Raw genomic sequence first — 26911 nt, forward strand, 5'->3', positions numbered from 1 at the left:
TGCTTTTCCTGGCACAGAGACAAAACTATGCTAAAAGTTTCACCTACAGAAAATTCTACCTGTTTGGCAACTGTAAAAGTGCAGGAGCCCGCCAGAAAAAAGTTGGCAGCCCTGACTTTGGCAAATTCTGAAGTAATTATTTGCATCCACAAAATGATGTGTGTGTAAATAATATATATTTTCCATGAAATGGTTGTGCTTAGGCTTTGCTGACAAACTATTCTGTTAGCTGAAACTATCCAGGATTCTGGTTTTGGCTCACAGACTTGGCAAGTTGTGTGGAGGATACATACAGACAAAATGTATGCCTTCTTGGGAATTATTCCCAGAGCCATTCCATGGCTATGATGGGACTGTTTAAGTCAGTGGTTGCAGATGATACTTCTGCTTTCCAGCGAGGAAGATCACATAAACATCCAACAATAAAGGATTGGTTAAAAACTGGCTATCTCTCAGGAAATCAGAAATAATTAAAACAATGAAACAACATATTAAAAAACACCAGATCAAACTTTTTTTTAACAATATCAGCAGAAGCAACAAAAGCATAAGAGCATCATAGCAGGAGTATAAAACCAGTTCATATGACATTTTAAAAGACCTTGACCTGGTATCAAAAGAGATGAGCCTTCCTTAGCGGAGCTTTCTAAAGACTGGAGTTACTTCCAGGGGATCTGTTTATTGAGCATTCACCCTGATTTGTTTGCAGGGTAGTAAGACGACATTGCTGTTTTGTCTTAATGTATTTTAAGATTTGTTTTTATGATGTTTTAAAGTGTTTTTAGTACCTTGTTTGCCGCCCTGGGCTCCTGCTGGGAGGAATGGCAGGATACAAATTAAATTAATAATAATAATAATAATTTCCCCATCTCTTTCATTATCACAAAGTCCAGTTTTGGGGGGAAGCAGGTTTGTTGTGGAAGAGCTCCAAATCAATTTTAATTGTGCAACCTGAATTTCCCAATATGTGACTGAATCCCACCCAAAATAGTGACAGTCTGGAAGTGCCCAGGATGCCATAACTCAAAAAACTCTATCCGGAGTCATCACCTGCCTCACTTCAGAAAGTAGAAGCACCAGGAAATGAAATGAGCCTCTCATGATGACCTCAGTACACAAGTAGTTTTGTTCGGGAGAAAGTAGTCTTTCAAGTACCTAGCCATATGTACGACTTTATAAGTGTCAGTACTTTGAATTGTGCTTGACAATGGACAGGCAGCCAGTGTTGTTGCTCCAAAAGTAGCAAGATATGTTCCTTTGGGCCAATCCCAGTTAATAAGCCAATTTCAGTGTCTGAGAATTCTTCAAAGGCAGCCCCAAGTATAGTATGTTGCAGTACTCTAATCTGGGAATTATTAAGGTATGGATGTGGCAGGCTATCTCATTTCAGGATAAGTTGCAGCGTGTGTTTCATTCATTGACCACCATTTGGGTCTCCAGTGACCAATGAGAATTTATCGCAACCTCCAAACTACAAACCAGATCCTTTAAGGGGAGTGAAACCCCATCCAGAACAGATTGAACACCAGCTCCACTAGCAGATGAACTGCCTTACAATGTACCTTAATCTTGTCAAGACAGAGCTTCAGTTAATTGGTCTTCAGCCAGTCCATTTTGATACTTTATAACATAAGAACGGAAGAAGAGCCTGCTGGATCAGGCCCTGGCCCATCTAGTCCAGCATCCTGTTCATACAGTGGCCAACCAGATGCCCAAGGGAAGCCTGCAAGCTGAACCTGAGTGCAAGAGCACTTGCCCCTTCTGCAGCTTCCAGCAACTGGTATTCAGAAGAGTGCTGCTTCCGACTATGGAGGCAGAGCATAGCCATCATGGCTAGTAGCCACTGATAGCCTTATCCTCCATGAATTTGTCTAATTTTCTCTTAAAGCCATCCATGTTGGTGGCCATCATTACCTCCTGTGGGATCAAATTCCACTTTCTTTTGTCTGTTCTGAATCTTCCAACATTCAGCTTCATTGAACGTCCATGATTTCAAATGTTAAGAGGGAGAAAAACTTTTCTCTATCCACTTTCTTAATGCCATACATAATTTTATACATTTCTATCATGTCACCTCTTACCTTTTCTCTTAACAAAAGGCCTCAAATGCTTCAACCCTTTCTCATAGGAGAGTCACTCCAGCCCCTTGATCATTTTGGTTGCCCTTTTCGGAACCTTTTCCAACTCTACAATGTCATTTTTGAGGTGAGATGACCAGAGCTATATGTACACTGTATTCCAAATGCAGCTGCACCATAGATTTATATAACAATTTTATTATATCGGCAGTTTTATTTTCTATACCTTTCCTAATAATCCCTAACATGGAATCCACCTTTTTCATAGCTGCTGAACACTAGGTCAACATCTTCATCAACCTTTCCCCTACAACCCCAAGATGTCGGTTTTGATCAGTCAATGCCAGTTCAGACGCCATGGAGCCCAGTCTGGACCCCATGTGTGAAATTAAGATTTTTTGCTCCAAAATGCATAACTTTACACTTGTTTGCATTGAACTGCATTTGCCATTTTATTGCCCATTCACTCAATTTGGAGAGGTCTTTTTGGAGTTCTTTTTGTTTTAACAACCCTGAACAATTTAGAATCATTAGCAGACTACAACCTTAATAGAGGGATAACACATTTTCCCCACCAAAATACCCCAAATAGTTTAGCAATTCCTTAAAAAAGATTAGTCTGTGAAAAGTCGATGTGTTGCCTGGGAGTATGTATGTATGTGACCGAGATGAAATAAAAGGAAGATGGAGGCAATACGCTGAAGAACTCTATAAAAGAGATGCCAGGATGACAGATTCATGTGATGAAGAACCAGAAATTTTAGAATGTGAGGTGAAAGCTGCTCTTAAAATACTTGGAAGAAACAAAGCACCAGGAACAGATGGCATACCAATAGAGCTACTGAGACTGAATCTGTCCAAATTTTGACAAAAAATTGTCAAGAAATATGGAAAACTGAACAATGGCCCACAGACTGGAAGCATTCAATATTTATCCCACTTCCAAAGAAAGAGGATCCCAGGGAATGCAGTAATTATCGAACTATTGCCTTAATATCCCATGCAAGTAAAGTAATGCTCAAGATTCTACAATGAAGGCTCTTACCATATATGGAGCGAGAAATGCCGGACGTCCAAGATGGATTTAGAAAGGGAAGAGGCATCAGAGATCATATCGCAAACATACATTGGATAATGGAACGGACCAAGGAATTTCAGAAGATAATTACCCTGTGCTTTATAGATTATAGCAAAGCCTTTGACTGTGTAGATCATGAAAAACTATGGAATGCTTTAAAAGAAATGGGGGTGCCACAGCATCTGATTGTCCTGATGCATAACCTATACTCTGGACAAGAGGCTACTGTAAGGATAGAATATGAAGAAACCAACTGGTTCCCAACCGGAAAGGGTGTGAGACAGGGGTGTATTTTATCACCCTATTTGTTTAATCTATACGCAGAACATATCATATGGAAAACAGGATTGGACCAAGATGAAGGAGGTGTGAAAAATGGAGGGAGAAATATCAATAATTTAAGATATGCAGACGATACCATACTCTTAGCAGAAACCGGTAAGGATTTGAAACGAATGCTGATGAAAGTTAAAAAGGAAAGCACAAAAGCAGGACTATAGCTGAACGTCAAGAAGACTAAAGTAATGACAACAGAAGATTTATGTAACTTTAAAGCTGACAATGACATTGAACTAGTCAAGGATTATCAATACCTTGGCACAGTCATTAACCAAAATGGAGACAATAGTCAAGAAATCAGAAGAAGGCTAGGAATGGGGAGGGCAGCCATGAGAGAACTAGAAAAGGTCCTCAAATGCAAAGATGTATAACTAAATACTAAAGTCAGGATCATTCAGACCATTGTATTCCCAATCTCTATGTATGGATGTGAAAGCTGGACAGTGAAAAAAGCAGGTAAGAGAAAAATCAACTCATTTGAAATGTGGTGTTGGAGGAGAGCTTTGCGCATACCATGCACTGCAAAAAAGACAAATAATTGGGTGTTAGAACAAATTAAACCAGAACTGTCACTAGAAGCTAAAATGATGAAACTGAGGTTATCGTACTGTGGACACATCATGGGAAGACATTATTCACTAGACAAGACAATAATGCTGGGAAAAACAGAAGGGAGTAGAAAAAGAGGAAGGCCAAACAAGAGATGGATTGATTCCATAAAGGAAGCCAGACCTGCATTTACAAGATCTGAACAGGATGGTTCATGACAGATGCTACTGGAGGTCAATGATTCATAGGGTCACCATAGGTTGTAATAGACTTGAAGGCACATAACATGTGAAAAGCAAAGCTGCATATCAAGATATACAAAGTACCACACTCATAATAAATGAAAACCAGAAAATGTAATCCTGTCTAATACATTCACTGTTTTATTGATTTGAGATCCAGTAATACGAGTGGGCTTGCGTGTTCCTATGACCCCTGTGAGCGATGCTCACAGTCATGTACTCCCAGCAGGGTCACCCATGGCGGTAAGGCCAAGGGAGAGGAACCAGACAAAGAATGATCCAAGAAAGTCCTCAATGGCAGAACAGGCGGAGGATAACAATGTGTATGTTACAACGGCTGTGAAGGCGAAGGCTGCAGCAGATAAAAGACTTCCAATCGTCGTGGTATCCATGCCATTAGATCAAAGCCTTTTTCTGTCAAGATTGTGTGTTGATCATCTTGCACCGATCTCACCACATAAAACAAATTCACGCACAGGTGTCTTCCAACCAAACCAAACCAAACCAAAAGTCCCATGGCGATTGGCAAATGGCAACGGGGGCAGGACTGTGAAATCCAGAAGCCCCTACTAATAGACCAGCACATGGGTGGTGGATACAGACTCAGTCGTCCTGGCTGAAGGACCGAGGCAGTTGAGTAGTTCGTCAGCTGTATCCACGACTGAGCAGTCCTATCAGGATCCACTCTGCTCACCCCGTATGGGGAGGGGGCTAGAAAAAGTGCCCTAAACATAGTCTGCCTCATCTCTCTCCCTGACTGGATTGCCAAGTCCAGTGGGGTCACCACTTAGCGGCCGCAAAAGACAAATGAACTTTGGAAGGATGGAAAACGGAATATTGGTGGACAGCAAAAGAGGTTTAAAGATGTTCTCAAAGCTAATCTAAAAAAATGTAACATGAGCATCGAGAACTGGGAAACCTTGGCCCATGAGCGTCCCAATTGGAGGTCAGCCATTATCAAAGGTGCTATGGACTTTGAAGAAGCATGAGTACAGGGCGAAAGGGACAAACGAGCTAAGTGGAAGGCACATCAAGCAAATCCTCATCATGACCATCTTCCATCTGGAAACCTATGTCCTCACTATGGGAGGCTGTGTGGATCCAGAATCGGCCTCCACAGTCACTTACAGACCCACTGTTAAAGACCTTACCCTGGAAGACAATCTTACTCGGCCACGAGTGATCGCCAATGAATGAATGAGTGGTTAGTGTCATGTAGTGGTTAGTGGCTAGAACATGGGAGACCTGGGTTCAAGATCCCACTCAGCCAAATGAAACTCACTGGGTGACCTTGGCCCAGTCATTCAACCTAATTTACCTCACAGAGTTATTGTGAAAATAAAATGAGGAGTGGGAGACCCATGTATGCCATCCTGGACTCCTTGAAGGAATGGTGGGATATGCATTTAGTAGTAATTAATTGTTGTTATTAGGGATCAAGGAAATTGATTACAATCTGTAAATAGGAAAATTGAGCAGACAGGCTTTTCCCATCCTCATTATGTGTATACATTATCAGGATATAATAAATAATGCTAGATCAGGAAGAGGGGCTATCTTAGCACTTTGAAAAAGTTGTTCCTATAACTCTTTTTCTATTTATTTATTTATTTAAAATATTTCTATCCTGCCCTTCTACCTTATAATAGGGCACTCAGGGCGGGTTACAAAAATAAAATCAGATATGTACATAATAAAACTGTAAACAGTAAAATCACAAAAACATTAAAATAAATTTAAAATACATAAAATACAATTAAAATACATAAAATACTATACACACACACACGCATACTAAAGGGACTACAAAGGTATAATTTAATGCGGAAGGCATAAAATCAGTGTCAGGCTCTACCTTCAATCCCTCCCAAAGGCTCTCCGGAACAAGATCATTTTCAGAAGTCTCCGGAAAACCAACAGGGAGTGAACTTCTTGGGGTAGAGTATTCTAAAGCTTGGGGGCCACAGCTGAAAAAGCTAGTTCTCTCCCACGTGCCTGTCAATCTAGCATCTTTCACTCCAGGCATGCAGAGGAGACCAGAGGCAGATGATCTTAAATCTCGGGCAGGTACATATGGGCGTAATGATTGTCTCTGAGCTGAGCCTGGATCTCATTTTCTTCCCTCTTCACCAGTACCTAGGCTCTCTCAGGCCCAGTGCCAGCGGGCAGCCAGGTTGCGTACTGGCTGAGCGGCTGAGAGGGGGCCCTGCTGCTGGGCTAGGTAGGTGTAGCTCTGCCAACTGCAGAGCAGAAGCCACCCTCCCAGGCAACACCCCCACACCCCGCCAGCGTAGGTTGCTGTGTCACTTCTCACATCATCATGGCATCACTTCCTGCATCGCTGTGTCACTGCATTAGTGTGGTGCCCCCACTGCCATTTTGGGTTATAGCAAGCATACATGAACAGCTTGCTAACACGCTGACGTGGCCAGGCCAATTTAAGTCTCTGGCAGCAGCAGTAGTGCTGCTGTATCACTGCTGCCGCTGCCTTCAAGCATGCTGGCCCTGCCCTCTCTTCCCCCTGCCCCATTCTGTTGAACTTCTATTGCTTATCTTTGCAGTTGCTGCCTTTCAAAAAACCCCAAACAGTGTAATGTAACTGTGCAAAGTGAACATGAATATTTTGCAAATTCTTTTGCATAATACATTTGGGTCATATAATGTGAGTTTTCTGTTACTATGTGTAGGTTTTCTTGCAAACATTTGATTTTAGCACCCTTTCCATTAGCTCTGAAAGAGTTGACACAGATGCCATGATAACAGCCTTTTTTAATGCTCCTGGCCTTTTTCTTTGTTTCTTCAAGAGAGAAAATGGAAAGCTTTGGTTAGCACTGTTTGCAGACACTTTAAAGGCAGATTTACCTTATGTCTGGGCATGTTTTATCTATGGCATGGTAATTCACCAGTTGTTCAATTTCTTTTCTTTTGAAATATTTAGCTATGGGATATTCAGATCAGTTTCATTTGCAGCATGAGACATGGGTGATGCCATTGCCATGCACCAGGGCCTGGAAGACTCAGGCTGTGAGCACTAGTCGCCTACAGCAAAGTGTTTCCATTGGCTATACCTGAGGGACAACAGGTTGATCTGCTGATCAGCTGTGAAATCTCTTTGAAGCAATTTTTTTTAAAACAAACTGCACTCAGGCTGTTCCCACCAGGCTTTACCTGGCAGGGGAGATACCATGATCATGAAGGTGGTTTTCCCAGGGTGAGGCTCATCCATTGCACTCTAAGTGTGTGCTGACTCCTGCAATTTCACCAAATGCAGGAAACTCGACTGCAAAATTTGTAAAAAGGGGTAGAGTTTGACTAGCACCATGCACCCCCGTTTTCAGAAAAGAGAGGTGGAGATGCACTGGAACCGGCAGAACAGTAAGTGTATCGCTAGAGTCTGTCTTAAGCAGGCTTAAAGGTTCCAATCTAGGCACATTTTAAACCAGATCAGACAATGGACACTCAGGGGGATTGATCAGGGTGCATATGTGGGGGAGAGTGTTCAAGCCCCCAATTTTCCAAGAACACTGCCAACAGTTTGCTTCTTCCATCTCCTGACCTATTATGCTGAAGTAACTTTTTTGATCATATGCAGATCTCCTTAAAGTCAAAGACTAGACCTACTACTTCAATTGCCTTTTAAACACAACTTTTGTTGGTTGGCATAGAACTCTTTTAGGGCTGATCCATACTGCCGTTTAATGTGAATAGTAAGTAAGCCTTCTGTACACCCATTAATTCTCCGTTGGCCAGATGATGTTCTCTTCCAATCACTGCCTTTCCACACTTTCCCCTCCCTTAATCTGGATTTACTCATACCGGGGATACTCCAAAAAGGAGAGGAAGAGCGATTACAAACTGTTGCTAAGGAGATATCCCCAGTTATTTTGCCCCACTGTCTCCTATGTGGGTGGTTCTAACTCCACCTCCTTTCATGCCGCCTTCTTCTGTTGAGTTCCTATTGGCTCGGCTCGGCTCGCCCCGCCCCTCCCCCTTTCCCCTCTGTTATCTGATCTGAGTCAAAACATAAGGAGATACTGGGAGGAGGGGCAGGATATAAAGAAAGAAAGAAAGAAAGAAAGAAAGAAAGCAGGATCTCAGAGGCTGAAAAATAATAGAAAGGAGATGGGAGGGGGTAGCATCAGAAGAGGCAGGTTCTCAGAAAGTGAATGGCATGAGACAAAACAAAAGAGAAAGGTTTCCGGAAGCTTTAAATGTACACCGTGGATTTGTTGTTGTGGAGCTCTCAGTGGGGAGGGTAACAGGACTCTTTTTCTCCTGGCTTCTCTCATTTCCGCCCGACCACCCCCCCTTTTGCGTGTGTGTGATGGTCAGCTCCGTGCTGGGAAGGAAAGAAGGAGGGAGGGGGAGTTTAAACAAAGCAAACATACTTGTGGGCTCGCATATGACTCATTGGATCGTGGAAGGAGGGGTGGTGGGTGCAGAGGCAGAGGGGCGGGCAAACAGCAAACAAGCAAAGTAAACAAAAAAAAAAAGCAGATGCCTACAAGTATATATGCGGGGAAAATTTAATCCAACTATGAAGGAAGTGCAAAACTATGAGATTTACCAGGGGGAAATGCAGATAAGGAAAACATGGGTTTTAGCCATTTTACGTGACTAAGATGAGCCCTTAGTTTCATGCATTACCATACACAGTACTTTTTCCCCTTTTTAAATTTATCCTATTTCTGTATTTTAGAGGGCTTCAGTTGCCACCAGAGTTCTGACCCTTTCTCCTGGGCTTGTAACAGCAGCTTGACAGGCTAGCAGGGAAGGTTTTTCATGGCATGCAGAAAAGTAGTAGGAAAAACTTCATCTACTACATTTCTGTGTGTGAGGCAGCCATTAAAGGCACAGGATCAATGTGGCATCTGTATACAATTAATTATTGTTTGGTGGTCATGGTGGCGGTGAAGGCAATTTAGGCAGCAGCTGCAGAGGGAGGGAAATAGATTTGTGGAGGAGGACAGACATGATAGAGATTTATACAATTTTGAATGCTACAGAGAGAGATTCTTATCTCCCACACAATATTTTTTATTATTATTTTTGGCAGCATTTATTGCTCGCTCTTCACCCAGAGATCCCAGGGTGGGTTACAACAAACTTTAAAACAACCAGAATCACAAAATAGAGTGGGTCCTAAATGTATACTTCTCAGGTGTCAGAGGCAAGGGTCTAAATCTCTGGACTATCCACTACTATTGATTGCTCAGGTTTGACCAAACCAGGGGTGCAGATCCTTTTCAGTACAAAAACAAGATGTTTCTAAAAAAAACCCCTCCCCAATATCTCTCCATCCTCTGTGCAGGCAAGTAAGACACATTGTCACAGTTCAAGGTCATATTTCAGAGAGGCAAAAGCCTCAAGAAGGGTGTGGCGTGGGAGAGGGTGTGGCCTGGCGAGAGTCCCAAAGGCCAGACAAAGAGACCAGAGGGCTGTATTCAGTTCCTGGACCTGAGGTTTGTCATCCCTGGACTAAAGGAAGGACGCCACACAAACATAAGTCATAACTCCTTGTATTAATTACAAAGCCCTGAACAACTTAGCTCCTGGGTATCTTGAACCCTTGTATCCCAGCTAGATCACTGAGATCATCTGCAGGAGCGGCTTTCGTTGTCCCCCAAGTTGGTGAGGCTCATTTAACATCAACACAAAATCAAGCCTTCAGTGTCACTGGCCCAGTTCTCTGGAATGCTGTGCCAACAGAGTTTCAGCAGGTGCCTTCTGTGGTAACTTTTAAGCACCTGCTGAAAACCTTTCTGTTCTGCCAGGCATATGAAGGCAATTAGAAAGTTGCTTTTTTCACAACAATTGACCGTTGCTTTTGTTGTATTTTTAATGTTTTTTATTCTGTGGTGGTGGTGGTGGTGGTTTTTAACGTGTTGTAAACCACGTTGATGTTTTTGATGAAATAGCAGTATACAAATATTTTTATAACATTCACTGCCACAGTATATGGTGATGGCCACAATAGCTTAGTTTTAAAAAAAATACATATACATATCACTAATAGGCAAAAAAACTTACGGTTTAAGAATGTACCTATAGCCCACAGATATTTCTATCAAACTTTAAAAGCAGGGAAATTTGGCAGCTATAGTGAAAGCACCAGGGGAGCAGGAGACCTTAGTTATTGTACTGCCCTACAAACTTGTCAAAATGCAAACACAATTTGGGTTGGTCTTTCACAGTCCAATCCACTTGCTGTGTAGCTTGAAAGAATTTGGTAACATGGGCTGGAGTGGGCAGGGGAGGAAGAAGGAAGAGGGGGCAGGAGGAAGGGAGAGGAGAGGGGAAGGAGGAGAAAAGCAGGTCTGATCATTTGCATGCTTATTGAGTTCAATGGGATTTACTCCTATGCAATCATGGTTAGGATAGGAAAAACTGACCATGAGGGAGGGGGAGGGGGAAGGGGCGTATTGGAGGGGGCAAAGGAAGGGGGAGGGGAGGGCAGGTTTGATCATTTGCATGCTTATAGAGTTCAGTTCATGCTTAAGATAGATAAAACTGACCATGGGGAGGAGGAAGGGGAGGGAGAAGATGGGATTGGAAGGGGATGGGGAGCGAGGGGCAAATGAAGGGGGAGGGAAGAGGCAAGAGGGAGGGGATAGGATGTGTCCCTGGCCATATCCACACCAGGCCTTTATTTCACTTGGAGAGTCATGGCTTCTCTCTAAGAATCCTGGGAAGTGTAGTTAGTGAAGGGTGCTGAGAGTTGCTAGGAGACTCACAAACCTTCAATCAGAGTGGCTGACTTAAACCTGTCTGGCCACTGGAGCTCTGTCAGTAGAATAGGAGTCTCCTCTCAGCACCCTTCACAAACCACACTTCCCAGGATTCTCTGAGGGAAGCCATGACTGTCTCAAGTGAAATCAAAGTCTGGTGTGGGTGTGGCCCCCTGATTAGCTAAGCCCAGAAGCTGTGAGGCTTTTAGAACTCTGACAGCTGGATCTTACTGAGCATGCCCCGCGTTATCATAGGGTTCCAGCCAAAATTACTTAAATTAATTAAAAATCAGCCAAGCATTTTTAAAAAAACTTTTAAACTGCAGAAGATGAAGGTCAGAGTATGGGGCAAGGTCAGTATTAGGATTACAGGTACTCTGTGAACATGGCTGATTTTTAATGAATTTCAACAGATTATGGGAATTCTCAGAGAAAAAAGTCCAAAAGGGCTCTGGGGTTGTTTTCTCTCTTTATCGCCATGAAAATTGAGAAGGTTGTTAAGCAAGCGTTTCTGAGTTCAAGACTATAGGTTTTGTAAGGTTCTGTTTTGAAATGAGCTTATGGGAAGCATCAGAATGGCATGGGGGTATTTTCAATTTAACATTGCGGAATGTGGACAATCCACACTGGCTATAGTACACAGCCACTCTTGTGGCTGTATAATACATATACATATTCATGAGTCTGTCAGTGGTCATCAGCATCTTTCCACCCTCTGGCAGTAACAATACAACAAAAATACATTATTAAATTGCTATCAGTTTGCTGTCTTTCCATAACATCCAAAATGAACTGCCTGAAGCGACTATCTCACTCTGCCTAGTGGCAGGGCTGGTATGCCAGAGTTGTTGTTTGTCCCCCAAAATCTGACACTCAAAGGTATGCTGCCCTTGACCAAAAAAGCAGCATAGCTCCCTCTGAGTATCTCCTCTGAATGCCTCCACAGTCAGGGGTGGCATACCTCTGCATATTAGATGTTGGAGTCAAACAATAACTCTGGCAGGCCAGCCCTACCATTAGACAGAATGAAGTGGCTGCCTCAGGCAGTTGATTTTGGGTGTCATGAAAAGGCAGCAAATTGTTAGCAATTTAATTTATTATTGTTGTATTTTTACTACCTGGAAGGGGCAGAGGCACTTGTGGGATTTTGTTTTACTACAGTATTTTGTTTTGTTTGCTTCATGTGCCAAAATAACATGATTAGCCTTAGTGCTCTGCGCCATGGCTTGGAATGGGCACCCTGTTCTGTTCTGCCTCAAGCAGCAAATTGTCTTGGGTTGATCCTGAAGTGAGGCCTTCAGGCCCTGTGAAGAGGCACCTGGCCTCTTGCTATGGGACACAGAGCACGGGACTAAATGGACACTTGCCCTGCCCTAACCAGGGAATTCAATCTTTGTTATTTGTTCATCTTCAAAACAATAAAAGAAAAATAGGACAAAATAGGATGTAAACAAACACATAAAGCCATTTTTTAAAAAGAAAAAGAAGCAGCAGTTGCCCCTTGGACTCTCAGCTGTCTGCTCTCCTGTTCCCTTTGCTCTTTCACCCTTCTGTAACACTAAACGCCTGAAAACTTCAGAGCCCTCTCTCCTTCAGAGGGGCTGCCCAGCTGTTGACTTGCCTGAAGGTGAGACCTCTGCTTAAATTCATGGCTCCAGCTGTCAAAAGCAAAGAAAAGCAGCTTTTCCTTGGCGGCTCTCTGCTTTGGGTAGAGTTTGACATCTTCCTCAGTCAGCAGAATTTAATCAGCAATGAGTACCCACAGCTTCTCAGCTCCACCACAGCTCATTTGGGAGGAAGGTGGAGGTAGGGGGCAAACTCTCATTAACAGAACAGCGAGGAGGGGTAAACTGAAGGCATGACATGCCTGAAGGCACGTGCTTGCCAGTGCCTGTAGGAAATCTAAAGCATAATGCTGCTGTCTAGAGGTAAGTCCCACTATGTCTTTTGATTTAGTAATTGCTGCTTCCATTAACCACAAAGCTGAACTCCCACCGGATTATGGAGGACCTGCCTCCTTTGCAAAGAGTTTGCTGTGGTTGCATGACCTGCTTCAAGTTGCTCTTGAAATACTTTTAATTTGAAGATCATGGTGATAACGATTGAGCAATTTTAAAAGAGTCTCCCTAGAGCAAATGTGGGAAGCTCCAAAAAATCTCACTGGATTCTAGTCAGAGCTGGATAAGTCAGTGAAGATTTTTCTTTCTCAGATATGATTCTGGTCAGCTGGGTTCAGAAAAGTTTTTTTCTCCCTCACACATATGACTTTGGTTCTTCACCCTTCTCTTTCAAGCATAAGGAACTGCCACAAGTAGAGAGAAAGGCTGCATTCTAAAGGTGGCCAGGTTCATGAGAGGACACCAATACCTTGGCACACAACTATACTGGGGGTTGCCAACCCAGTGCCCATGAGCACCAGGGCACCTGAGACAGCCTTCATTGGTGCCCCAATGCAAGGGCCTCAGACTTTGAGCTTCCATTTTTTTTAAAAGTAAGCCTCTATACCTCCTAGAAAGAAAGTTATGAAGCAAAATGTGCAGGTACCCTTCTAAGCAATTTCTGTGGAATGAGCCAGCCTGGCTGTTCCCACCTGTCAATGTTTTTAGTCAATGAGTGAAATCTGGCAATAGAAATCCCCGGGATCCTAAACAGCTGCTGTTTTTCCTTCCCCTTTACTTGCACTTTTCCTGTTTCTGTCTTATTATTTAGTCCTTAGAATATCTGTAGTTTGCCCTTCCTTCTTTCCTAGCAACCAGGACACATCTGTCCTGTGTTGTGTTTGCCTGAGATCAGGTACTCCTAGAAGTTATGGGAGGGGGAGGAGAAGCAGCAGTCACTGTATTCTCTCTAACTTTGCATTATCCATGCCCCTATAGTAGCCATTATGTGACTGGCACCCACAACACACACTCAAAAGTTGAAATGTCCTCACTTGTCCAGAAAGGTTGGTGACCCCTGAATGATACTTTCTGAAATTCTCTTTTCTACAGAACTATTAAAAGTCCAGGAACCTTACCCACTTTTTCATCTGGCCATTGAATTGCAATGAGGCTCACATGCTTCCCACCCCTTCCTCTCATATGGTCAAGAACAAGATAATTAGAAGAGCTGTTGGATCAGACCAAAGGCCTATCTAGCTCAATATTCTATACTCATAGTGGCCAACCAGATGTCTATAGGAAGCCTACAAGCAGGACATGGCCACAATAGCGCTCTCTCACACCCTCTCATGATCCCTAGCAACTGGAGGCATTCTGGTACTGCTACAGCCACCATGACTGGTAGCCATCGATAGCCTTATTATAGAATTTGTCTAGTCGCCTTTTAAAGCCATTCAAGTTGGTAGCCATCACTGTACTTTGTGAAAGCAAATTCTGTGGTATTATGATGTGCTGTATGAAGAATTTTGATTTTAATTTTTTTCCAGCTGTCCTGAATCTCCCACCATTGACTTCTTTAAATCCTTCAGTATGAAACAGCAGGAAAAATGTTTGATGTTTTATTACATTTATATCTCATCCTTCCTCCCAAAGGAGCCTAGGGTGGCAAACAACAAGCAATAAAACAATAAAAACATCTTAAAAACAATTCCAGTACAAATACAGACTGGGTAAAGGTCTCTGCTTAAATGGCTTCTGTCCATATTCTCCATACCTTGCATAATTTTATGAACCGCTTCCATGAACCCATTCTGTGCCTTCTTTCACAGGCATTTTAACATATAGGGTTCCTTTTGGTTTATATCAGTTTGTAATGTGAACATAAAAATAGTTTGTAAGAAAATTAGCCGAGAGAGAGATTGCTACTCATAATGTATGCACTCATTCCCTCCTATATGGGTCACATAGTATTTGCAGGCTTTTGAAGAACTACAAAAACCTGGAAAGTTGTTTGACCAAAGTGGATAGTACTTCTTAAACGTTTATGTGATTTTCACTGCACTAGGAGCTCCATCCCTGCTTGTTTCACTCACCAACCCTGTCTACTGTTGCCAAAAATACTCTTCCCTCTTCCCTACCCACAGGTTGTCAAAGCTCTTCTCTCTCCCCCCTATAGGTCACCACAGTGTTAGAATAAGCAAACTTGCATGTTCCCTTTAAGGGATATTTGGGAAATATCCCATGTACCTGTTTACCAGTGATGTAACTTCCTAAAGGGTGGGGTTACCTGGCTTTCTCTTCCTCCTCCTTTGTCTGGTAGTTTTTGCATATTCTCCATTAAGCCTGAGGAGAGTGAAGCATGCACATGCTCCTCTCCAAGATGACCATTATCTTGGACTGAGACTTCTACTTTTCTATCTAAGCTAGAGCCTGTTTCCTGAACATATGCAAGGTCGTCAGTACAGTAGGGCCCCACTTTACAGCGATTCGCTAATGCGGCCGCTTTCAATTAGGGAAAGTCCCTGCATTAAGGCTCTTGTTCCGCTTTTACGGCGTTTTTTCCCCATCGCGCACCATTTTGACATCATTTTCGTGCAACGCACCCCATTATAATCAATGGGTTCTGCTTTACGGCGATTTCCGCTTTACGGCGGCAGTCCGGAATGGAACCTGCCGTTTAAGTGGGGCCCGCCTGTAAACATTCTTTATCTTTTACTTAAGAAGATTGTGTCTGTTATTTGTGTCTGAGGGAAAGGGTGGACTGATTGATTCTCATCCCACTGCTTGCATTTATATCTCTGCTAAGAAATAGGACCACAAAACTATTCCTATTTCACATATATTTTTAAAATACCAAACACGTAGCTCTTCCACCTTCCCCCTAGGTTGCCAAAGCTCTTCCCACCCATGGGTTGAAGTTCTCATCCCTTCCCCCATGGGTCTCCAAAGCTCCCCCCACACCTACAAGGGTTGCCAATGCTCCCCTGTGGCCCCACATGTTGCCAATGGTCCCCTGCCCCCCACTCTCACCCTGCCCTCCATGGGTCACCAACACTCCCCCATGGGTCTCCAATGTGCCCCCCACTCCCAGGCAGCTCCCTAAACCACACCCCAGCACTTGCCACCGCCTTGCCTCCATCACTTACCTTACTGCATTTTACTGCTGTTGTCGCTCACCAAACCACTCACCCCCTCCACCCCTGCCCCTCACACCACCACTGACCCTCTCCCTGCACTGCCCTTCTCATTGCCACCACCCCTCTCACCCTGCTTTCACTGCCACCATTACCGCTATAAGTATCACATTCTCCGTGAATGGTTCACTGCAGGCACACACCTGTAGTGTGATGCTTACAAAAATATAACTAGGGGCTGCCATCTCTGCTTGCTTCATTCACCAACCCCACCTACACCCCACCCTACAGCACTCCCAAGGTCTCACCCCACTCTGTCTGCCAGGTCCCCCCTAGCCATCTCTCCATTCTATCTGCCATGCCACCCCCAACCACTCCCCCACCTCTGCCAAGTGCTCCTAGCCATCCCCCCATCCCCTCACCACCCCCACCCCCATGGGTGTCCAAACCTCCCCTTCCCCCTCCAAGGGTCTCCAACAAATCTCCCTTCTCTCCACGGGTCTCCAGACCTCCCCCCGCCCTCTCCACGGGTCTCCAGACCTCCCCCCGCCCTCTCCACGGGTCTCCAAACCTCACCTCTCCCTCTCCACGGATTTCCAAACCTTCTGCTGCCTTCTCCATGGGTCTCCAAACCTCTTCCCCCACTCCCCACTTACCTTATGGCCATGCTGCTGCTGCTGCTGCTTATTCACTCACTCACTTGCACGCAGAGCTTGGAAAAGTTACTTTTTTGGACTACAACTCCCATCAGCCCCAGCCAGCGCATGCTGGCTGGGGCTGATGGGAGTTGTAGTTCAAAAAAAGTAACTTTTCCAAGCTCTGCACATGTTAGGCCTCGGCTAGGCCCTGCCCTCTAGGACCCCCTTGCTGTCCCTCTCATCATTGCCTTCTCCTCACTGCACCATCTCAGGCAAGGTTTGTCTCTCCTTCCTCTCCTCACCAGTAAGCATCATGCTGCATGTGAATGGGTAGAGTGATGCTTACAAAAATATAATATTTATTTATTAGATTTATATCCCACCCTTCCTCCCAGTAGGGAAGAAGATAAGATAGATTTAATTATTGTAATTATTTAAGCATAATTATTTAAGCATAATTATTTAAGCATAATTATTGTAATTATTGTAATTATTTAAGTAATTATTTAAGCATTGATTTTTTAAATTAAATTGTGCAAGTATTTTTAAATAAATAAATAGGAGGGATGTGCTGTTTGTGGGCAGCAATAGCTCTCTTATATACCTTCAACTCTGCCCCTTGGTTTACTGGAGAGCTGACGGCGATGAAACGTGAAAAAAGGAGACTAGAGCAACGTTGGCGGAAAACTCTGAGCAAATCTGACCGAAAACGGGCTAGAAGCTATTTAAAGACCTATTCCACAGCAATGCGGGCTCAGAAGAAATCTTTCTTCTCCGCCACCATTGCATCTGCTAACTCTCGTCCTGCGGAACTGTTCCGAGTGGTCAAGAGTCTTTTAAGTTCTGACCCACATGAATATGATGCTGACCACTCAACAGCCCGCTGTCACGAATTTGCTCGATATTTTGCAGATAAAGTCGCTCAGATTCGCTCTGACTTAGATGCCAAAATTAATACAGTCTCTGTGGATGTAACTTCGGCCTCTACTTGTATAATTAGAATGGATTCCTTTCAACTTGTTCAACCCGAGGATGTGGACAAAATCCTTGGAGAGGCGCGTCCTACCACCTGTATGTTAGATTCTTGCCCATCCTGGCTTATAAGAAATGCCAGAAAGGGACTGGTTGAGTGGGTCAAGGAAGTGATCAACGCCTCTCTACAACAGGTCAGATTACCACCCTGTCTAAAGGAAGCTGTAATAAGACCTTTGCTGAAAAAATCCTCCCTTGACCCCTCATTATTAGGTAACTATCGTCCAGTCTCCAATATTCCTTTTTTGGGCAAGATAATAGAACGAGTGGTAACCGCCCAGCTCCAGAGATTTTTGGATGAGACGGATTATCTAGATCCATTTCAATCTGGCTTCAGGCCCGGCTATGGGACTGAGACGGCTTTGGTCGCCTTGGTGGATGACCTACGCAGGGAACTGGACAGGGGGAGTGTGTCCCTGTTGGTTCTACTGGACCTCTCAGCCGCTTTCGATACCATCGACCATGGTATCCTCCTGGGTCGCCTCACTGGGATGGGACTTGGAGGCATGGTGCTACGGTGGCTCTGATCCTTCCTAGAGGGGCGAACCCAGAAGGTAGTTATGGGGGATACCTGCTCGACCCCTTGGCCATTGACCTATGGGGTCCCCCAGGGTTCAGTCCTGTCCCCCATACTATTTAATATCTACATGAAACCGCTGGGAGAGGTTATCCGGAGTTTTGGGGTTCGGTGTCACCAATATGCGGATGACACCCAACTCTATTCCTCCTTTCCACCTAATGAAACCAAGGAAGCCGTCCAGGTCCTAAACTGCTGCCTGGTATCAGTGATGGACTGGATGGGGACGAACAAGCTGAAACTAAATCCTGACAAGACAGAGGTGCTCCTTGTCAGCCGGAGGGCGGATCAGGGAATAGGGATTCAACTTGTGCTGAATGGGGTTACACTCCCCCTGAAATCTCAAGTTCGCAGCTTGGGAGTACTCCTGGACTCGACTTTGAGCTTGGAGGCGCAGGTCTCTGCTGTGGCCGGGAGTGCCTTCGCTCAATTAAGATTAGTGTGCCAGCTGTGCCCGTTCCTTGACCTGTCAGACTTGACTACGGTAACACATGCCTTAGTTACATCCCGATTAGACTACTGTAACGCGCTCTACGTAGGGCTGCCCTTGAAGACTGCTCGGAAACTTAAATTGGTACAAAGAGTGGCAGCCAGAATGTTAACTGGAGCTGGGTTCAAAGAACATACTACTCCTTTGCTATAACATCTCCACTGGCTGCCAGTCTGTTTCCGGGCACAATTCAAAGTGCTGGTTTTGACCTATAAAGCCTTATATGGCTTAGGTCCAGGCTATCTGTTAGACCGTGTCTCCCTCTATGAACCTGTCCGGATTTTAAGATCATCCGGTGAGGCCCTTCTTACTATTCCATCTTTCTCTCAAGTTCTTCTTGCCGAGACACAGAATAGGGCCTTTTCAATGGCTGCCCCTAGATTGTGGAATTCCCTCCCTAGCGAGGTTCGGATGGCTTCCTCGCTATCGTCCTTTCGCGCCCAGGTGAAGACTGTTTTATTTAGGCGGGCTTTTAACTGAAAATGTTATAGTTTTAATCTATTTTGATTTAATCTATTTTTAATTGTTTTTAACATGCATATTGGTTGTTCTGATTGTTTATTGTTTTAATTGTGAGCCGCCCTGAGTTCCTCGGAAGAAGGCCAGGGTATAAGTATTTTATAAAAAAAAAAAACTCTGTGAAAATATTATCATCATGATACATAGGAAGAGATCTCAGAGAGAAGTTCAAACTCTATTTAACACTCACCAGTGTCACTGCTTTTATTGCCAGGTAGCCAATGTGATGCTTCCATCAATGGCCAATAGTGAGGGAGCTGTAGTCCAACAACATGTGGATGGCACCACATTCATTTCCCCTGGTTGACAGTATATAGCCAGGGATAGCTATCTCTCAGGTGTGTTATATTCCCTTTTGGTTCATCTGTTAACTTCCATGGGCCCCAAAGTTATATTTCTTCTTCTCTGGGGCTTCTGTACCCAGCATAAGTGTCAAATGCGGGAGTTCACAGAGGCATGCAGCTAATTAACAGATAAGGCCAGACCATAAATTTGCCAGGCAGGAGGAACCAGCGAGCCAGCCAGCGTGTTTACCGTTTGGGAAGTGCCAAAGGAGGAGGCAGAGAAGTCCTTAAGGGAGTCCAAATGTCCAGAAACCAAGAGATCCGATCAGGCAGGGCAGGGTTCAGGGCACGGGTTTAACAGGAGAGCTAGAGTAATGTCTGCAGCAATGCTTGACGTTGACTCTAGCAAGGAGTCTCCCTTTCCTTCCAGCCTTTTGTACTCTGTGTGCTGGCCCAGGTGCTTACAATCAGCCTGTGTTCTTGTGAGCTCTCCTGCTCCTTAATCGCACTGATTGCCTTCGTTGCTGCAACACCTGTTGGTGTCTTCTCTCTGCTGAGTAAGGGGCAGCCTCCTGGTCACTTCCTGACTCTGACAGGCGGACTCCCTCAGGGGCTTGTCCCTGATCTAGCGAAGGGTCCTGAGCAATCTCCTTGCTTGTCCCCTCTCCTGGGTCTGTGGTCTCCCATTCCTCTTCCTCCTCAGATGGGGGGCATGACAGTAAGAAATGTACTGCAAAACTGTGAATATGCCTCACATGTTTTCAGCATATCTAATTCATACGTAATACAGGCTAAACAACTATCAACAAAAGCTGACTATCATTAGTCAGCACTGAGGGTATTACAGGATGCGCAGCTTTATTGAAAATAGGCATATGTTGCCCATAATCGATGAGGACTCAATCTATATTACTGGCTGCTATTGATTGCAGAAACTATAATAGGGTGGGTGCCAGTAGCTACAAGCCATGCACATGCTATATACTATGTGTAGCTTTGTTCATGTGGCTCTGTTTCAGTAATTTTCCACAGGCCGGAACTGGAACTACAAAAGTTAAACTGATCTTATCAACTGCTACCTAACCCACATCCTCCCCATAGATTTGGTGTCAACTCCACAACTGCTATTGCTGAATAAATGCACAAATATCAAGACCATGGGGAAATTCTACAAGGTCATAGCTCATGAGATCATTCTTTAGTTCAGGAGTTTAAAATGGATATTGCACATAGTGCAAGGGAACTAATTTTCAGTGGGATGATGCCTGTGGGTTTTCTCCCAAGACAGCCACTTGGGAGAACACCTGACTGGCCTCTTGGCCAAACCTAATCTAGGGTTAATGTGATTTCTTTCCCAAATCTCACCTATTAAATCTCACAGTTGTCTTAACTCATTGATATAATAATTTTCTTCATGTCTTTATTGAAACCTTGGAAAGTGTATCTTGTCTTTGAAAACTGGTAACCTCCAGGCTGGATTACTGTAATGTGCTGTATGTGGGGCTGCCCTTGAGGTTGGTCCAGAAGTTGCAGGTGGTGCAAAATGCACTGGGGCAGGGTATCACCAACATGTCACCCCACTGCTGAAAGAATTGCACTGGCTGCCCATTTGCTACCAGGCCAAGTTCAAGGTTCTAGTTTTGGTGTACAAAGCCCTATACAGCTTGGGACCAGAATACCTGAAAGACCATCTAATCCCTTATATACCCAGTCGATCACTGCGCTCTGCAGGTGAGGGCCTCCTGCAGATACCATCTTATCAGGAGGTTCGTTCTGCACAATATAGGAAACGGACCTTTAGTGTGGCAGCACTTACCCTGTGGAATTCCCTTCCCTTAAATATTAGGCAGGCGCCATCCCTGCTATCTTTTCGGCACCTTTTGAAGACTTTCCTCTTTCAACAAGCCTTTTAAGTTGAGACCTATCCCAGTCTGCGTCTGTGTTAGAATTGCTTTTAATATGTTTTTAACCCCTTTTTTGTTTTTAAAGATGTTTTTAAAGCTTTTTAAAAATGTTTTTAATGTTGTTTTGTTTTAATGTATTTTAAGGTCTTTTTATGATGTTTTAAAGTGTTTTTAGCATTTCTGGTTGCCACTCTGGGCTCCTGCTGGGAGGAAAGGTGGGATATAAATAAAATAATAGATAAATAAATAAATTAAAATGTAACATTTCTATTCTTGTTCTGTTATATGCATATTTTACATCTTTTGCTTTGCAGTCTGGTTTATAATCCCTAGTAAATTGTGTGTTTAAGCAAGGCTTCTGGATTGTTCATTTCTCTAGGAGACCGCATGGAACAAAACCGTGGAAGGGAAGGGAATGAATTTCGATGGGAAACTCTTCACTGGCTACAAGGAGTGGCATTAAATGTAATAACTCTGGGAAGAAAGTTGCATTGTAAACCTATCCTAAAATAGTGAAGTAGAGCAGGGATGAGGCACCTCAGGTCCCAGTACAAAACGCTGCCCTCCAAGTCTTTCTGTCTGGCCCTCGGGACTCTCGAGGCCACGCTCCTCTCCACCGCACCCCCTCTGTCCAGGCCCTGCTTTGCACCCTCCTTGAGTGCTTTTGCCTGGCTGGAATGTGTCTCAGAAGCCTAATAATGTTTTGTGCTTGCCTGGGTGGAGGTCAGAGAGGGATTTGTATGTGTAGAAGCTAGCCTACTGTACAAAGATAAAATTCACATTCCATGTTCTGCTCACCTTTGCCTTGGCTTCCCCCCCCCCAGCATATCCCCCCCCCCGAAGGTTGCTCTAAAGAGAATGTAGTCCTTGTAAAAGGTTCCCCACCCCTGAGGTAAATGGTCATTTTTCAATTACGACATCCTCCATTCTTCTTTATCTCAATGCAGCAGCTAGGGGTAATTTGAGTAGAACCTGCATTGAGCAGTGTTTGGACTAGATGGCTTCCAAGATCCCTTTCCAATGCTATGATTCTATGACTAGCTTGAAACTTTTATTCTGTATTAGAACTTGACATATGTGACTCTGGGATAATGCCTGCTATTGGGTTAGCATCGGTAGCATAGTGGCTAAGGGTGAAATCGCATGTTTTGAAGCAAAAATGGGGAACCCTAAGCTAATGTGAAGGAAGTGCACTTGCAGGAAGAAACAGCAAGCAGGAGATGGTGCTTGACCTTTCCTCCTGTCTGCCAACTATCTCCTGCAGATGTGACCAAGCCACTTTTAGCAAACCAGTCTATAGAGTCAGACCTGGCACCAGTGGCCAGTGAGGTTGGGCCCTGGCTAAGGGCCCCAGCAGCCAAAGGGAGGCCTGAGGAGTCCTTTCTTAAGGTGTGGGGGGGTACAGCTCCTGCTCCACAATCAGTGGCAATATTGGTTTGAGCAGGAGATCCCAGGCACTCCTAATATAGCTGGCTTGAGCTTAAATAAATTCACCTGCCTCATATATCTGTTGCATTAGCATGTCAGTGTGCACACCCTGCATGCTGTGCATGCATGCCTGCCATCAGTCGAGATAGCGGCAGAAGCATCCCTAAGGGGTTGACGCCCTCAATGCTAATTTGGGTAATGGTAGGCGTGGGCATGCAGCATGGAGAGCATGCACACTATATAAGCCTTGCAGTGCCTGTATCAGGAGGGGGTGTTGGGCCAAACGGCGCTGTGGGTCCAGGGCAGGCTGATGCCCAAGGGCCCAGTCACACCTGGGCTGGCCCTAGTGACAGTAATCCTGTTGTTGTTGTATGCCTTGAAGTCGATTATGACTTATGGCGACCCTATGAATCAGCGACCTCCAATAGCATCTGTTATAAACCACCCTGTTCAGATCTTGTAAGTTCAGGTCTGTGACTTCCTTTATGGAATCAACCCATCTCTTGTTTGGCCTTCCTCTTTTTTCACTCCCTTCTGTTTTTCCCAGCATTATTGTCTTTTCTAGTAAATCATGTCTTCTCATTATATGTCCAAAGTATGATAACCAGTTTCATCAGTTTAGCTGCTAGTGATAGTTTTGATTTAATTTGTTCTAACACCCAATTATTTGTCTATTTCATAGTCCATGGTATACACATTTCCAACACCACATTTCAAATGAGTTGATTTTTCTCTTATCTGCTTTTTTCACTGTCCAACTTTCACATCCATACATAGAGATCAGGAATACCATAGTCTGAATGATCCTGACTTTAGTGTTCAGTGATACATCTTTGCATTTGAGGACCTTTTCTAGTTCTCTCATAGCTGCCCTCCCCAGTCCTAGCTTTCTTCTGATTTCTTCACTATTGTCTCCATTTTGGTTAATGACTGTGCTAAGGTACTGATAATCCTTGACAAGTTCAATGTCCTCGTTTTCAACTTTAAAGTTACATAGATTTTCTGTTGTCATTACTTTAGTCTTCTTGACATTCAGCTGTAGTCCTGCTTTTGTGTTTTCCTCTTTAACTTTCATCAGCATTCGTTTCAAATCCTTACTGGTTTCTGCTAGTAGTGTGGTATCGTCTGCATATCTTAAATTATTGATATTTCTCCCTCCAATTTTCACACATCCTTCATCTTGGTCCAATCCTGCTTTCCGTATGATATGTTCTGCGTATAGATTAAACAAATAGGGTGATAAAATGCATCCCTGTCTCACACCTTTTCCGATTGGGAACCAATCGGTTTCTCTGTATTCTGTCCTTACATTAGCCTCTTGTCCAGAGTATAGGTTGCACATCAGGACAATCAGATGCTGTGGCACCTCCATTTCTTTTAAGGCATTCCGTAGTTTTTCATGATCTACACAATCAAAGCCTTTGATGTAATCTATAAAGCACAGGGTGATATCCTTCTGAAATTCCTTGTTCCATTGTGATATGATCTCTGGTACCTCTTCCCTTTCTAAATCCATCTTGGATGTCTGGCATTACTTGCTCCATATATGGTAAGAGCCTTTGTTGTAGAATCTTGAGCGTTACTTTACTTGCATGGGATATTAAGGCAATAGTTTGATAATTACTGCATTTCCTGGGATTCTCTTCCTTTGGAATTGGGATGTATATTGAACACTTCTAGTCTGTAGGCCATTGATTTCTTTTCCATAACTAGGCGAAAAGTAGTCACTGGGCAGGGGGAGAATCTGGAGGGAGCATTGGTGGGCATGGGATTGGTTAAATACTACCTTCTGCTCCCCTGTTTTTCCCCTAAGAATCTTGCACATGAAATTTGGAACACATACTTGCCAAGGTAACATGTGGTTCCACCCTAAGAGTGTGAGCTGTGAAGTCCTCAGTTCAAATGTTATCACACCCCAAAACTCACTAGTTGACCTTAAACAAAACATCATTCTCTCAGCCTGAGTTGCCAGTTTGTAACACAGAGACAGTGGTAGTAACCTAATTCACAAGGTTGTTTTATGGATTCAGGAAAAGTGCTATATAAATGCTAAGTATTATTTTAAAATATAATCCTGTCTGTTCTTGAGCTATTTTAATAGGTTGGGCTGGGTGAACAGGTCTGCAGGAAGCTTGGCATCTGTTTATCAAAACTGGGAACCAACTCAAACATACACAATTAACCTGATATGCACTGACACATGATCATCGATCACTGCAGTATCTCCCAGAAATGCAGACTACTCTGAAGATCTACACCAGGCAATACAAAATGGTTTGCCTGTGGCATGCACACATAAACCCTGAAGATGGGCATGCACTCCTCTTAAACCTCACAGGCCATCAATTAAGTACAGTGGAATATACAGTAATGAGCTATGTTCTATTAGTCCCCCTCTGTCATGTCTCCTCCTCCTCCAAGCAGCAGTGTTCTGCCAGCACACTTGTCTTGGCAAGAGTAATCGCCATAAAGCAAAACTAAATCCAGCTCCAGCTTGTTTGTGATTCACACAATCTAGCGTTCTTCACCCCCACCCGTGAGAGACAAGTGCAGATTGCAAGATACATAGAACAGAAACAAGCAACAAGGATTCTACCCAGACCTCTAAACAGCACTTCGTAAAAGAATTTATGCACTGTGCTCGCCTCCCATAAATCAGGGTGTACATCTCAAGCTTAGCTGCAAATGTGTATACCACATTGACTGTGAAGTGTGAAAGACTCTTCCGTTCATTGCTGAAAGATGACAGGTAGTGCACCATCAGTCCACAAGGCTGTTGTCCTACATGGGGCATCTCTTCACACCTCTCATTAACTAGTTAGTTATACAGATAGGTCATGGCTAAGGCACTGCTCACTTGAGAAGAGCTGTTGCTCAGTGGCAGATCACATGCTTTGCAGGCAGAAGGTCCCAGAGATAATCCTCGGCATCTCTAGGTAGGGCTGGAAAGGCCCTGTCTGAAACTCTGGAGGGTCACTGCAAGTCAGTGTAACCAGTACTGAGCTAGATCAGTGTTTTTCAACCTTGACTCCCCAGATATTTTTGGACTAAAAGTCCCATAATCCCCAGTCAGCTTAGCCAGTGGTCAGGGAGATGAGAGTTATAGTCCAACAACATCTGGGGACTCACTGTTGAAGAATTCTAAGCTGGACGGACCTGGTATAAAGTGGCTTCCTATGTCTAGAAAGTGGCTTCCTTTGACTAGATCTTCATGTACTGCTACATTTTTGCCCTGAACTAGCTACTCGGCACAAGTGCTCCTTGCAGAATTATAGGCTTTTATGTCATTTAGTTTCTCCAAACTAGACGATAGATATGTCTGCCCCATTCACATGTAAATTGAGGAGGGGTGTCTTATTTTTACATTAAGTGGAATGTCTGGTGAGGAGAGTAAAAAGATCCCCTCCCTCACCTTACCTCATTGTACTTTTTTATTTAGAGTAATTTCCTCCCAGCCCAGGTTCAATACTGGAAGTGAGCCAGGCTGGAAAGAAAATTGCTCAAATGTAGAGTGCAGCAAGATAAGGTGGGATAGTGAAATAGTTTTGTTCCCTTCACCTGTGTGCTCCACTTCATGTAAAACATAGGCTCCCAGCTTCCATTTGATATGTGAATAGGAAGGCATGAGAAAAAAAATACAAGTGGGAGGACTATAGCTCAGTTTCAGGCAAAGTCCATAGCTTTCCATACAGAAGATCCCAGGTTCAATCCCCAGGATCTCCAGGTAGGGCTGGGAAAGACTCCTGACTGAAACCCTGGGAAGCCATAGCCACTGTCAGTCAGTATAGACCAGGGGTGGGGAACCTCTAGCCTGCAGGCCAAATTGGGCCCTGCACAAATCCTCACTGGGCCTGCAAGGCTGTTTTCCCCAAGCCACACCCACCTGTCATATGTGACATCAGGTGTGCAGCAGGTAGAGACATGGCTGGATTGGCCTGCTGATTGAGTTCTCCATGTGAGCAGTGCCTTAGCTGTGACCTACCTGCATAACTAGTTAACAAGAGCCCACCA

The 26911-nt window shown here is 44.1% G+C and overlaps 1 non-coding gene across 1 annotated transcript; it reads left to right on the plus strand.

Annotated features, from left to right (window-relative positions):
* Positions 1 to 7446: 7446 nt before the first annotated feature.
* Positions 7447 to 7616, plus strand: LOC133378623 (U1 spliceosomal RNA). Its single transcript, XR_009761069.1, has one exon. It is a non-coding gene; the product is annotated as a U1 spliceosomal RNA (small nuclear RNA).
* Positions 7617 to 26911: the final 19295 nt, after the last annotated feature.

The sequence above is a fragment of the Rhineura floridana genome, chromosome 2 (genome assembly GCF_030035675.1).
Source record: "Rhineura floridana isolate rRhiFlo1 chromosome 2, rRhiFlo1.hap2, whole genome shotgun sequence".
NCBI lineage: Eukaryota > Metazoa > Chordata > Lepidosauria > Squamata > Rhineuridae > Rhineura > Rhineura floridana.